This window comes from Leptonychotes weddellii, chromosome 11, assembly GCF_054177405.1.
Source record: "Leptonychotes weddellii isolate Sample4059 chromosome 11, ASM5417740v2, whole genome shotgun sequence".
Lineage (NCBI taxonomy): Eukaryota > Metazoa > Chordata > Mammalia > Carnivora > Phocidae > Leptonychotes > Leptonychotes weddellii.
In genome coordinates this window covers 2,693,075-2,707,268 of record NC_138379.1, presented here as the reverse complement: position 1 = coordinate 2,707,268, position 14,194 = coordinate 2,693,075, and the positions used below count along the sequence as shown (strand labels likewise).

The 14,194-nt window shown below is 51.8% G+C and overlaps 1 pseudogene; it reads right to left on the bottom strand.

Moving 5' to 3' along the window:
• Nucleotides 1–3,009: 3,009 nt before the first annotated feature.
• On the bottom strand, nt 3,010–3,474 carry LOC102737689 (ATP synthase peripheral stalk subunit d, mitochondrial pseudogene; annotated as a pseudogene).
• Between the last annotated feature and the right edge of the window lie 10,720 nt (nt 3,475–14,194).

Genomic DNA, 14,194 nt, shown 5'->3' with positions numbered 1-14,194 from the left:
AGGGACAGATTCTGGGAGGAGGTCAGACTTGAGCTGGGTCTTGGGTTGGGGGGGAAGCAGGGTGGTCTGAGCAGGAGGACTGTGCGAGCAGGGCCTTGATATTGCTGAACTCTCAGGCACAGGTGGGTATGGAGAAACACCAGAGCTAGCGATCAGGTCATAAAGGGCTTTATCAGCCAGTTACGGGGATTGGGCTTTATTCTGAGTGCACACAGGAGTTATTGAAGACTTTCAAGCCCTGAAGTGATCCCATCTGTATTCTGGAAGGATCAGTTAGGCATCTGAGATGTCAGCGTGATACTTAACTTCTTAGCACCAAAGTCCTTAAAGATGAATGTCATAAATAAAACTAAAGTGTTAGAATTTAACCCTTAGTATTTCAAGGGTTATTATTAGCTTTTGCCCTGTGTACTTGCGAAGGGAAAAAGTAAAAAAGCCTCATTTCATTTACTGAAAGCAAAGAAAACACAGTATTACTTGGAATTGATCCTGGGTTCTCTACTCTGTTCTGTTAACCTATTTATCTTTCCACCAATGCCACACAGTCTTGGTTACTGTGGCTCTACAGTGAGCCTTGAAATTGGGTGGACTGATTTCTCTCACTTTATTCTTCTTTTCAAAATTGTCTTAGCTATTATAGGTCTTTGCTTTTCCATATACATTTAGAATAATCTTGTTTATATCTATGAAAAATCTTGCTGGGATTTTTTTTTTTTAAAGATTTTATTTATTTGACAGAGAGAGACACAGCGAGAGACGGAACACAAGCAGGGGGGAGGGAGAGGGAGAAGCAGGCTTCCCGCCGAGCAGGGAGCCCGATGCGGGGCTCGATCCCAGGACCCCGAGATCATGACCTGAGCCGAAGGCAGATGCTTAACGACTGAGCCACCCAGGCGCCCCTTTCTGGGATTTTGATAGGAATTACACTACAATTACTGTATTGTCTTCACCATGTAGAGAGCCTTCAATATAGAAATATGGTATTTCCCTCCATTTAATTACATCTTCTTTCGTTTATTGCGTCAGCATTTTGTAGTTTTTAGTATCTAAGTCTTATATGTATTTTATCAGATCTACATCTAAGTATTTCATTTATTTTTGGCAGTTATGAACTCTATTTCTGTTTTCAGTGTTCACACATCCATTGCTTTTCTGTAGAAGAAATACAATTGATTTTCTTACGTTTATCTTATATCTTGTAATCTTGCTGTGCTTCCTTATAAATTCTAGAAAGTTTTTGTTGTTGTTGTAGATGCCTTGGGATTTTCTACGCAGACAGTCACATCACCTGCAAAATGAGACCGTTTTACCTCTTCCTTTCCAATCTATATGCCTTTTCTTGCCATATTGCCTTGGCTAGAATGTCTAGCACTATGTCGGGAGTGCTGACAGCAGACGTCCTTGTTCCCAGTCTTTGGAGGAAAGCGCTCAAGCTTTCCCCATTAAGTGGAGTGTTACCTGTAGGTTTCTGGTAGATGCTCTATTTACCCCTTTGTAACAGTATTGACTAGATGTGTCTTCCGGTCCTACCTTCATCCATAAACCGCAATGATGCTGTCACAGCTGGCCTCCAGGACGACCCCAGTGCTCCTGGGATCGTGCCCCAGGGCAGCCCCTCCCCATAGAAGAGGGCAACCTGCGTAATGATAGGATGCTGGGAAAATGGCGGGGTGTCACCTCTAAATGTGAGTCATCGGAGACACTGCAGTTTCGGCCTTGCTCTCTTAGATCAGGGGCTCTCAGAGAAACCGGCCCTCCGTCATGAGGAAGCTCAGACAGCCCTCAAGGAGCTGAGGCCTCCTGCCAACAGCCATGTGAGTGTGTCACCTTGGAAACAAACCCTCTGTCCCCAGAAAGTCTCGGTCAACGTGTCAGCCGACGCCTCACGAGAGGGGCTGAACCACAACCACCTCGCTAAGCGGCTCCCAAATTCCTGGCCTACACAAACAGTATGAGATAATCAATGTTTACTGCTGCTTTAGGCCACTCAATTTTGGGGTAACTTATAAGGCAGCAACGTGTAACTAGGGAGATGTTTGAGTTTCTTATTTGAATCCGGCAAAGAATGGGCATGGGCTCCTTCATAGAAAACGATGCTCTGCTCACGGGCATACCCTGGTACCCTTTGTGAGGGGGCGGCTGTCAGGCCCTGCAAGGACTTATGAAAATGTATAGAACGCCCTTCACCCCCCCAGTTCTACGTCTAAGGATTTATCCTGGTTGTACGTGCACCTGTGCATAAGGGAGACGCCCCCCCATGCCCGTCTGCAGGGCCCGTGAGAGTGTGGAACATCTGTGCCGAGGGGCTGGGCAGCCGAGAAAGGGCAGCCCCCCCGGGGAACCAACACCAAGATGCGTGGGAGCTGACACAGGCGAGTGGTCCTGGGGGCAGCGGTTTGGTGATTTCTGGGAGCTCGGAGATGCCGAGATCCAGTCCCCAGGGAGCACACGAGAGACGCTCTCACACACGCGGACTTGGGTATATTCACAGCAGCACCGCTTGGTTTGGTTTGTTTTTTATTATTTTTAAAAAATATTTATTTGGGGAGGGGGAGGCGCAGAAGGAGAGGGAGAGGGAGTCTTTGAAGCAGACTCCCTGCTGAGTGTGGAGCCCCACACAGGGCTCGACCTCACCACCCCGAGATCACGACCCGAGCTGAAACCAAGAGTTGGGCACTTAGCTGCCTACACCATCCAGGCACCCTTTGGTTTTTTAATTAATTAATTAATTTTTATTTTTAATGTCCAGCATTTATAATACGAGGGCCAGAGTTTTCTTCCCAACTCAAGTTTTTACATTTCCTTTTTTTTTTTTTTGAAGATTTTATTTATTCATTGGACAGAGAGACACAGAGAGCGAGGGAACACAAGCAGGAGAAGTGGGAGAGGGAGAAGCAGGCTTCCCGTGGAGCAGGGAGCCCGATGTGGGGCTCAATCCCAGGACCCTGGGATCATGACCTGAGCCGAAGGCAGACGCTCAACCGACCGAGCCACTCAGGCGCCCCAAGTTTATACATTTTCGATTGGCTTGTGAGGCCAATAGGGATACTTCTTGTCTAATTTGGTTTCTGGGAAGACTTCATTCGGGTCCTCAATGGTTATCTGTTCAAATGGAATTATGTTCCTCATCTTCTCCAGCTCTTGTTCATATTCCTCAATCCTGGCCTTTGAGGGAGACTAAAACTCAGCACAGCTTTTCATCGGCTTTTTCTTCAGCATCCACCTGAACAGTGTATCTGTCCTCGGGCATGGGAACCTTCAGGGCATTAAACTTCTCCAGGTCATCTACCATGCCCAGCCCTTGTCGTAAGCCCCGTCGATAGCAGGTGGATTCTCGGGGGGAGTAGCCAACCTGGAGGTAAGCATCTCCTTCCAGGATTTCAGGGAGTTAGCAATGGTCTTCTGGTTTTGGGGTATGATCTCCCCAGAAGCTACCCAGTCAATGGCTTTTAGAGCAAGTTTTCACCCAGCCATCATGAGATCCTTCACCGACCCCAGCAGTCCACGGTCCACAGCAACAAGGAACAGAATGGTGTTTTCCTTGCTTTGTTTTTTAAATAAACTTTTAATTTTAGAATACTTTTAGATTTTTAGAAAGGTTGTAAATTTAATACAGGGAAATTCTTAAAATACTCCCTGCCAATTTCCCTTATGATTAACTTCTTGCTCAACCACCGTCCATCCACTTATTCAAATTAAGAAATTAACATTGGTATAACACCGTTAACTGACAGACTTTATTTGGATTTAAATTGTTTCCATGAATGTCCTTTTTCTGTTCCAAGATCCAGGATCCCACATTCCATTTAGAAAACATTTTTTTTTTTCTTAAAAAGGAGATGTATTGAGACATAATTTGCTTACCATATAATTCACCTAGCTAGTGTACAGTTTAACAGCTTTTAGCGTATTTGCAGAGTTACGGAAATACCACCACTGTCTAATTCCAGAACATTTTCTTTTTTTTAAAGATTTTATTTATTTATTTGAGAGAGAGAGAATGAGAGAGAGCACATGAGGGGGGGAGGGTCAGAGGGAGAAGCAGACTCCCTGCCGAGCAGGGAGCCCGATGCGGGACTCGATCCAGGGACTCCAGGATCATGACCTGAGCCGAAGGCAGTCGCTTAACCAACTGAGCCACCCAGGCGCCCCCAGAACATTTTCATCACCCAAAAAGCAACCCATGCTGGGCAGTGGTTACTCCCTGTCCCCTCCCCCCATGCCTGACTCCCACTCATCTGCTGTCCGTGTCTGTGGATCTCCCTGTTCCAGACATTGCATGGAAACGGAATTGCATGATATGTGGTAATTTGGGACAGGCTTCTTTCACTTAGCACGATGTTGAAAAGCTTTGTTTTTATAGCAAAAAAAAAAAAAAAAAAAAAAAATCTAAAGGTCAACAGATGAATGGATAAATCAATTTTGATATATTCATATAGTGAAGTGTATTCCACTGTGAACATGAATGATTTAGAGCTACATCTGTCCTCTTTGATGAGTTTCAAAAGTAATATTGAAATAAATAAGCCAGCTGCAGGATTCATGATTGCCAATAATTGTAATATCGATGATGAAGGCGGCCACCACTTAACTGAGAGGCAACTAAGTGCCCGGCACTGTTCTCTTTGAGGATTGCTAATTGATCATGCATGAAGTAGAGATCATTTCTGTAAGGTTTTAAAATGTGCATAATAGGAGTGCCTGGGTGGTGCAGTTGGTGAAGCGTCTGCCTTCGGCTCGGGTCATGACCTCAGGGTCCTGGGATCGAGTCCCGCATCGGGCTCCCTGCTCAGCGGGGAGCCTGCCTCTCCCTCTGCCTCTGCCCCTCCCCCTACTCATGTGCGCGCACGCCCTCTCTCTCTGTCAAATAAATAAATAAAATCTTTAAAAAAAATAATGAAATGTACATAACAGGGGCACCTGGATGGTGCAGTCGGTTGAGTGTCTGATTCTTGGTTTCGGCTTGGGTCGTGATCTTGGGGTCGTGGAATCAAGCCCCAAGTCAGGCTCTGCTCATGGTGTGGAGTCTGCTTGGGATGCTCTCTCTCCTTCTCCCTCTGCCCCTCCTGCTCGTGCTTGCTCTCTCTCTCTCTCTCTCTCTCAAATAAATCTTAAGAAAATGAAAATAAAATGTGCATACTACTACGTGTTGTTTATGGACACGTATATAAGCAGTGAATGTACCAACCTGCAGAGAGATGATAAACACCACGTTCAGGGCAGTGGCTTCCTCTGCAGTGAAGGAAGGAGGTGGAATCAGGAGGGGACGCAAGGGGCTTTGAGCGTCCCTGTGATGTCTGATGTCGTCAAGCCAGGTGGTGCACATGGGTGTTCGTTTCAGCGCCCTTTCAGTGTGCCCGGCATGCTTAATAATTTTAAAAAGAGCAAGACTAGTACAGAGCAGTGTGTAGAGTGAGCTATATTTGGGTTTTAAAAATTATTCATACACATATGCTTGCAGATGTATGTGCAAGGCCAGGAAAGAATCACAAGGAATCCATAATAGGCACAAGCTCGGGGGGTGGGGGGGGCGGTGCGCCCTGGGGTCTGGGGAGCCAGTGGGGAAGGGAGAGACTCTTTCCTGATCATTTTGGATTTTATACCATATGTATTTTTACCACTTGATTAAAAAGATTACCCAGCCTGTCTTTGTTTATTCGCTTTGGCATGGGCAAGCCATTTCCCCTGTAAGACCTCATTTGTCCTCACAAGTTCCTGGGGCCACCGGGATCATCAGTCCATATTTCAGATGAGGACAGTGAGGGGCCCAGAGGTTGCACAACTCAGGGACTGGTGGCTGGTTCCCAGGTGAGGTCCCACCTTGGACAGTGAAGCTTGGTGGGTGGATCATCCAGGGCAAGTCTGCCGGCTCCTTGGCACAGGACGGAAGCGGCCTCAGGCCCATGGTGCCCTCCCTCTGGGCATTCGGCATGGCTAGGTGGGCTGTTCTGCGGGGTGTCCCCTTGCAGAGTGGAGCGCTGCAGGCTCAGCGCTACACAGCCACATGGGACATGGTGGAGCTTCAGCTGTCCCCTGATGCTGCATCGCTGGAGGGTTCGGGGAAGGTTTATTTTGCAGGGGTTGCTTTAGAGAAGAGGTTCTCCAACTGTAGCAGGCATGGAGGTCACCCAGAGGGCTTATTAACCCAGGTTGCTGGGCCCTGCCCCAGAGCTTCTGATTCTGCAGATGGGGAAGGGGCAAGAATCTGCATTTCTAACCAGGTCCCCGGTGACCCTGCTGCAGCTGGCCCAGGGACCGGATGGTGAGGACCCCTGCTTCAGAGCCTCCTCTCTGTACGTGGTAGACTGATGGAGCCACAGGGGACAGTCCAGGGACAATCCCAGAGAGCGGAGGTACAAGCTGCCCACCCTCCAAAGGTCGCCTGTGTGCCAGGGTGGACTCCCACGAGCTGCACCGTCAGCACCACAGTCTGCCACCCACTCCTCACCCACTCCAGCCGGATGTGATGGTGGATGCAAGGCGCTGTTTCTCTAACTTCCCTTAAGACCCACCCAGGAGGGCGTCAACCACACAGATTCAGGGCTTCCTCTGGTCTAAAATAAAATAAAAAGGTCCTGAGCAGACCGAACCAGTTCACCTCATGTGAGCAAAACTTAACCGAGCTCATCTCGTGAACAAGAAAGCAGGTTATTTATTTATTTATTTAAAAGATTTTTATTTATTTATTCGACAGAGAGATAGAGAGCACAAGTAGGCAGAGCGGCACGCAGAGGGAGAGGGAGAAGCAGGCTCTCCGCCGAGCAGGGAGCCCAATGTGGGGCTTGATCCCAGGACCCCGGGATCATGACCTGAGCCGAAGGCAGACGCTTAACTGACTGAGCCACCCAGGTGCCCCGAAAGCAGGTTATTGTGAATGCCTCTGATCATCATAAATGAAACCCACATTGTCTCCCCCAAATGGTGTAAGATACTCCTATTTACCCAATTCCCTGCCATCTGGAAACCCCCAACCTAGTAACCATTCTTGCTTTATAAGCCATCCTGTAATGCCACGCCCCTGAGCTTCCTACCACTTTCAAATCTGAAATCTCCCTGTTTGAGAACAGTTTGTTTCTCCCTCAGTAAAGTATTCATAGAGTAAAGCTCTCAGAATTTTGACACCTCCTACTGAAACTGGATGCTGGGGAGGAGGCCTGGTAATCTGCTCACGGACACTCCCCGGGAGCCGCAGGGAGGTGAAGTGAGCAGTTCCAGACCAGTCTCCCCAGCAGTGCCTGGGGCTTGCTGGAAAGGTAGAGTCTTTGTGCCCCAACCTGTTCCGGGGGCCTGGGCTGTACCTGGAAGCCTGAGATGGAGCTCATCCCCCCAAAGAATTGCAGTCTCCAGAAACGGGGCCTCAAAAGTCTCCAGGGAGGAGCCCTCACCCACTGCTGGTGGGAATGTAAAAGGTCGGCCTTTGCAGGAAACAGTCTGGTGGTTCCTTGACAGGTTCAACATGGAGTGACCACACGACCCAGCAACTCCACTCCCGGGACGTACGCCCCAGAGATCTGAAAACAGGGACTCAAACACATGTACATGTGTGTTCACAGCAGTACTATTCACAACAGCCAGAAGATGGAGACAACCCACATGTCCATCAACCGACAAAGGGAAAAATGAAGCGTGGTTTACCCCTCCGATGGAATATTCTTCAGCCACAAAAGCTGGTGGCTGGTTCCCAGGTGAGGTCCCACCTTGGACAGTGAAGCTTGGTGGGTGGATCATCCAGGGCAAGACATGCTACATCATGCATGACCCTTGAAAAAGATCATGTGCAGCGGGAGAAACCAGACCCAAAAGACCACATATGGTGTGATTCCATTTACATGAAATGTATGGAATAGGCAAATCCACAGAGACATTAGATTCCTGGTTGCCTGGGGCCCTGGACAGTGGGGTAGAGGGGATGACGGGCAGAAGGCTTCTCTTTGGCAGGATGGAAATGGACAGTGCTGATGGCTGTACGGCGTTGTGAACGTGTTTAATGTCACTGGACTGTGTACTTTCTTCCCTTTTCTTTTTTTTTTTTTTAAAGTAGGCTCCATGCCCAGCGTGGAGCCCAACTCAGGGCTTGAACTCACGACCCTGAGATCAAGACCTGAGCTGAGATCAAGAGTCCGACGCTTAATCTACTGAGCCACCCAGGCGCCCCTGGATTGTGTACTTTCAAATGCTCAGTGAGGAAAATCTACCTGGACACTCTTGTGACCCCATATGCTCTCCATTCACGTTCTGCCTTTTAACACAGCCACAACTTTGTTCCTGGCAGCGCTGTGCCAAGCTGACTGCTCCCCTTCCCGGTCCGCCTTGCTTCTAGGGATGGCTTTAGAAACCACCGTGGCTCATGACATGTTGGTAGACACTTCTGGGAAAGCATCGGCTTCCCTGGTAAAGCGAAGCAGACACAGCGGACATGGTCTTCCCCTCTTCTTCCTGACATGGAACAGAATGTGATGTGTAGAGAGGCAGCAGCCTTTTGTTGCTGTGAGGCTGAGACGTTGGAGGGAGAGGCTGAATCTCAGACGTGACCATGTTGAGCTGTTGGACCAAAGCCGGGGGCCACCAAGGAGGGCCCGGCCCTTCATCCATGTCTCCAACACACCCTTATTGGGAACCTCCCGTGGTAGGCGCAGGGCGGCGAACTAGGTGGATAAAATTCCTGCCCTCGTGGAGCTTACGTTTTTGTGTCCTATGGAAAAAATAAAGCACTTTTGGTTTAAGCCACTTTTAATGCGAGTTTCCATTATTTGCAGCCAAAGCTGTTTTTTATTAATACCGATCTGTTTCCAGGGATGGGGTGAAGATGCTCCCAGCTGTGCGAGGCAGCCCTGTCCACGCGGCTAGCACGCCCGGAGCCTCCGCCACAGGAGTCTTACTTGCCCCCACCAGCTGCACCCAGTCCCCCCACCCCCACAGTGGGCGGGGCGCCTCATCCACAGCCCGCCTCCTGGCTCCGGGGATTGGCCAAAAGCCGCTCCTCCTCCAGCTGGCCAGTCACGATTCCCCTCCTTTGCCAGTCGTGATTGGTCCTCGCGGGGCACGTGCTCAGCGGTCCCTCTGCCAGTCTTGATTGGTCCATGCCTGGCATGTGACGGGGGCGGGGGGGGTGGGGGGCACGTGACTGACAGGCCCAGCGTCCTTTGCGGCCGAAGCGGCGCGCCGTGGCGGTGGCGGGAGGCGGTGCCGGTGTTCTCCCTTGTCCCGGGAGCGAGGGACGTGCGGGCGTGAGACCCCCTCATGCCCCGTCCGTACCCTCGTCCGGCCAGAGCTGTGGCGGAGGCGCTCGGGGTCCACGCGGCTGCCGCCTCCAGAAGCCAGGCCTGAGGTAGGCGCCCCCCACCCTGTCCTCCAGAGCTTGGTAGGCCCGCGGCTGAGCGCCCTCTCCCCGCCCGGCCACCCACCGCCCCCTCCGCCTGGGCAGGGCTCCCACTGCTGCTCCCGTAGCGTCCCTGAGAACTAGGTGGTTCTAGAGGGAGCAGGTGCCTGGTATCACGGGGCGGGGGGCGTGGATGGGCGGGCCAAGGGCAGGAGTCCCGGGAAGCTTCCCTGGACAGGGTGGGTCAGCAGAGCGGCGGGCAGAGCCCTGCGGTCCTTACCAGGTGTGGGAGGACCGTATCAGAGCTGCAGGCACGGGCTCGGTGGCGGAAAGGGCGCAGCTGCGGGAGGGCTGAGGCTGTGAGGGGCAGGGGGATAGCAGTGCACGAGCTGGGGCAGGATGGGCGGCCACGCTCCTGGGGCATCTCTTCCAGAGGGGGGTGTGTCGGGGGCGGGGGCGGGGGTTCAATAAGCAAATTAATAGGCCAATTTGAGGTAGTAATAACGGCTGGGAGAAAGGAAGGTGGGGAGATGGGAGTGTGGGATTGGGACGAGCTCTTCTCTGAATCTGGTGGTCCAGGAAGCGGTGTAGACACAGGGGAAGAATATTCCAGATACCAGGGGGAGCCGGCAGAGAGGAGGCCCTGCTGTGGGAGTGTGGCTGGAGCAAGGTGAGCAAGGAGCAGCTTGGACAGGCGGGCAGGGGTCAGGGGGCCCCAGACGATGTGGGCCCGGGACTGGAGGGCAGAGCTGGGGTCCGTGCGGCTGTTTCTGTGTTGTTGCTGTGAAGACATCACGGCCTGCCCTTCATGCTGTATGCAGCCCTCTCTCTTACGGTCTCTCTCCCTCCCAACCAGAAGGAGGCGTCACACTCTCCGCTTCCCCCCCCCCCTCCCGCCCCCACTACTGCCCCGGGAAGTTGGCCACCGGGGCCTGTGTGGGAGGTGGGGGCTGGGCTCTCCTGGCCGCCCCGCCGGTGCTGAAGGTTTCAGGCCATGCAGTCCCCCCAGAGCCTTGATGTCTTTATTGGGACCTTTGTAGTCACATTTATAAACTGTTGCTTCAAAACGGAGCCTTTATTTTTAGCTTGCCCAGATGGCAGGCTCCAAGACCAAGGGAGGGAGCTCCCGCGCCGTTGGCTTTCTGTTACGCTTCAAAGCCGCGTGGGCCTGTCAGACTCGCGTTCAAGCTCATTCTGTAGCCCTGTGCCTGACTCCTTATTGCTCGTTCGCTTGGCCTTTCTCCTCTGCCGTTGAGGGTGATTGGGAAGGGGCAGGAAGGGGCTGCCCCAGTTCTGACTGGCGCAAGGAGGCCATGGGGTGTGGGAGAGAACACGCTAGCATCGGGGTGCGGAGCTGTCTGTGCGAGCCGTCTGTGGTTGCAAGCGACAGAAGCAGGCTCTGGCGGACTTAGGCCGCAAAGGAACACGTTGGGAGGATGCTGGGTGGCTCAGGGCCGTGGGAGGAAGAGTTGAGCGGGAGGGCCTGGGAAAGATGGGGCTTGGTGAGGCCCGTCAGTCTTCGGGATGAATTGTCCCCGCTGCCTGTAGACCGTGGCTGAGAGCATCCTTTCCTTACCAGTAAAGGAGATGGTTCATCTTTTCCACACTGGCCTCGTGGATTCTTGAGAGAATTAAAGCAGATGCCACATGTCACACATCTCTAAGCTGTGGGCCTTTTACAAATATCAAGTCTTTGAGAAAGCCTGTGATCCCGAGGTCCTGGCTTCCCTGATCCTGGTCGAGGGCAGTGGGGTAAGCAGGTTGCCTCTGAATTCAGTCTCCTCTTTCCACACCCCTGCGGTGATTCAGCTGGGAGAAAGCCCCACCTTGCCCAGCCTCCTGGGCCCCTGGCCCTGCACAAATGACTTTGGAGGGTCAGAGTGGGGACGTGTCCTTGTTATCAGTGGTAGACCCTGACCCCACCAGCAGTTCTCGGGGTGCCTGATGGGGGTTCTCTTTCCTACTGATGGACTTAGCCATGGAGCTTCTATAGCAAATCCCGGTTCTGCTGTCACCATGGACCGTGGCAAGACTTCGCTTCCTGTAAAATGGGGCTGTTTCTACCGCAGGGCTGTTGGACACTCAGTGGGTGCAGTGCTCTGGATGGTTCCCCGGCGCAGAGTGCACCCAGCAGATGTAGTGTTGTTTCCAGCCTGTGCTACCTGTTGGGACCACGCATGGAAATAAACTGATCTCTGCCTTGTGCTGTGGTCACTTCCCTGGCAGTTCAAAGGCTGTGTTCTCCTCCTGCTCTCTGGGCCCTGGGGTTTGAAGAACACATTTAAGTCCTTGTAAGCTCCTTGGCAAGACAGACTATGAGCGGGCAGGCAGTGGCAGGAAAGCTTGATGGCTAGGAGCACAGGACAGGTGTGCCGCCACCAGATGCAGCCGAGATCAGCTGTCTTCACGCTCAGATCTGCTCACCTGGCTGCCCTGAAGGCCAACCTGCGATTTCTCTGATCCTCATCTCCCGTGGAGCCCAGGGCTTGCCTGCCCATCCTCCTTGCCTGGTGGCTGTGGTTGGCACTGGGGCACGCCCCTTTGACTCGGGACACTTACACGCTTCCAGCCGAGGCAGCAGCAGCGTGTGGAATGGGGACCCCAAGAAGCCCCACCATCTCTCCCAAACCACCTCTTTCAGATTCTCGGATTATCGGCTACATTTGTGGCCTGAAATGAATAAGTTTGGGTCTCCAATGGACTTTGGCCTGGTACACAGCAGCATCGATGCTAGTCTCGTGAGATAAACAGGCACAGCCTGCGGAGGTCCTTGCTCCCTTGAGACACGTGTTTGGCAGAGAGCCCAAAGACGTGGCGGTGGGCACGGCGCACGGCGTGTACCTGCCTCTCGACGGGCTGAGCCGTCTCCCACCGCCGCTCCGGCCGTGATGGCTGTGGCCCCGCAGGCCGGGCAGCGGCTCCTGAGGCGCCGTCTGCACCCCGGACAGCTTCTAAGATGACAAAGGCCCTCGCATAACTTGCAGCACAGGGAGTGTAGCGCCACGGGCCAGAATTCGGGGACTTCCTACGTCCTTTCACTTTTCAAAGAGAAACGGACTATGTGCTGGCACTTCTTTCACTTGTAAACATTGGAAGTAGTTCTGTGATGAGAGGCCTCAGTCACTATCGACAGATATTTTGTTAATTTTTAACAAAAGCTGAAAACAACACTGCTGACTTGGAGAAGCCGCCAACAAAGTGCCTCCAGGGAGGCAGGCGTTGGCCAGGACTCCCGTCAGGACGCCTTTCTCTTCCGTGGGGACTCTCACGCACACCGTGTGCGTTAAGTGAAAGTGACAGAGCAGAGAGCACTTTTGATGGAAAATTAACTGATAACACACTCTTATTTCAATTTTCTTTTTATTTTTTAATTTAAATGACTGTGTATATTCCACAGTCTTAGGATGAAGGCTCCAGAATCATGTCTACGTCTTCTCAACATTTCAGTTCTCGAATTGGTTTTTACTTTACGTTGTGCATTGATATGGGCTTCTCAGTTCAGAAAACAAGGCACTAGAACTATTTTATCAGCTACATTAATACAGTGAAGATATATGTATCCTTTAATTAAATATACAGCATTTGAATACAATATGGTTTTATGCAGATCAGGTTCAAAACACCCAAGGCACACACTTTATTTTTTTCCTTTTTTTTTTCATTTCTGTATTTATTTGAAGGCTCATATTAAAGTTTCAGAATTGCTATAAACAGAGAGTTCCAGAGTAGAAGCAATGGACAGTGATTGTTGTAATTTTAAACACAGAACGGTAAAGACTGAAATGCAGAGACGTTACAGGAACAGTAAAGAAAGAAAATCACGGATACAGCGCGGATTGGACACTGAAGTGGTCAGGCCTGCTGGCGTCGGAGGGACCGATTTGGAAATGACCGAGTCCCCACGGAGCGCGGCCGCCCCCAGTGTAGCCGCGCTGTGCTCCCCCAGCACCGTGGGATTTCCACCTGCTCGGTGTGTACATGGAGAGCTATGAGTACAGACAGACGCTCCAGTGCCCTGGTTGGTAAAATGCCTCAAATAAAGTACAAGTCAAAGAAAAAGTCTTCCATTTTTTTCCTTAAGACAAACTGATACATGTACCCAGAAGAGGTCTAGGAGAAACCACTGGAGGTGATGGGGGTGGTTAAGGGCTGGGAGAAACCACCGGACAGTGAGGCGGGAGGCTTTAGGGAGGGTGAACTACGCAAGATAGGAGGATTCGAATTTTTCATGAACATAGAAACACAGTGGCTGCTGTTCGAATGGAGAATGTGCCAACATAGAGGAAACTGTCCAGGAACTAAAGACATCAGGTATTCATTGATGAGACCAGAGATGAGGTTCAGTGTTTAAAACATACTTCCCTACAGACAAAGGGATAGCCCATGTCTTCCCGGCTCAGTTCTTCGCCAAAAGACACAAATTCTCTTGCCCCAAGCCTCAGGGCCTGCTTGCTGACCCAAACATGGCTGGCTGCACATGAACCAGAGCAGCCCGGTTCTGCCACCCCACGGCCTGGCAGGAAGAAGATGAGCAGGTGGGGGCGTGGGGGGCCCCCCTCGGCGCCACCCCCACTTCCGTCCCAAACCAAAGGAAGGACAGGCCTCAGCTGGACTCTTACAGTAGAGCTCACAGACGTGCACGCCGAAACGCACACGGCTCTGAAGTCGCACGTGTCTCTGCCCTGTGAAGGGTGGGAGCCCAGGCAGGTGAGCTCCGCGAAGGGAGGGCGCTTACTCTCTGAAGAAACGCGGTACCTGGTCAACCTCATGGAGGTACGGTGGTGATCGTGTTCGAAGAGCCTACGTTAGACTGCACGTCGGCAGCTCCTGGTTCACCCAGACGGCTTTCACCGTGTGCAATCAGAGCCTCGCAGC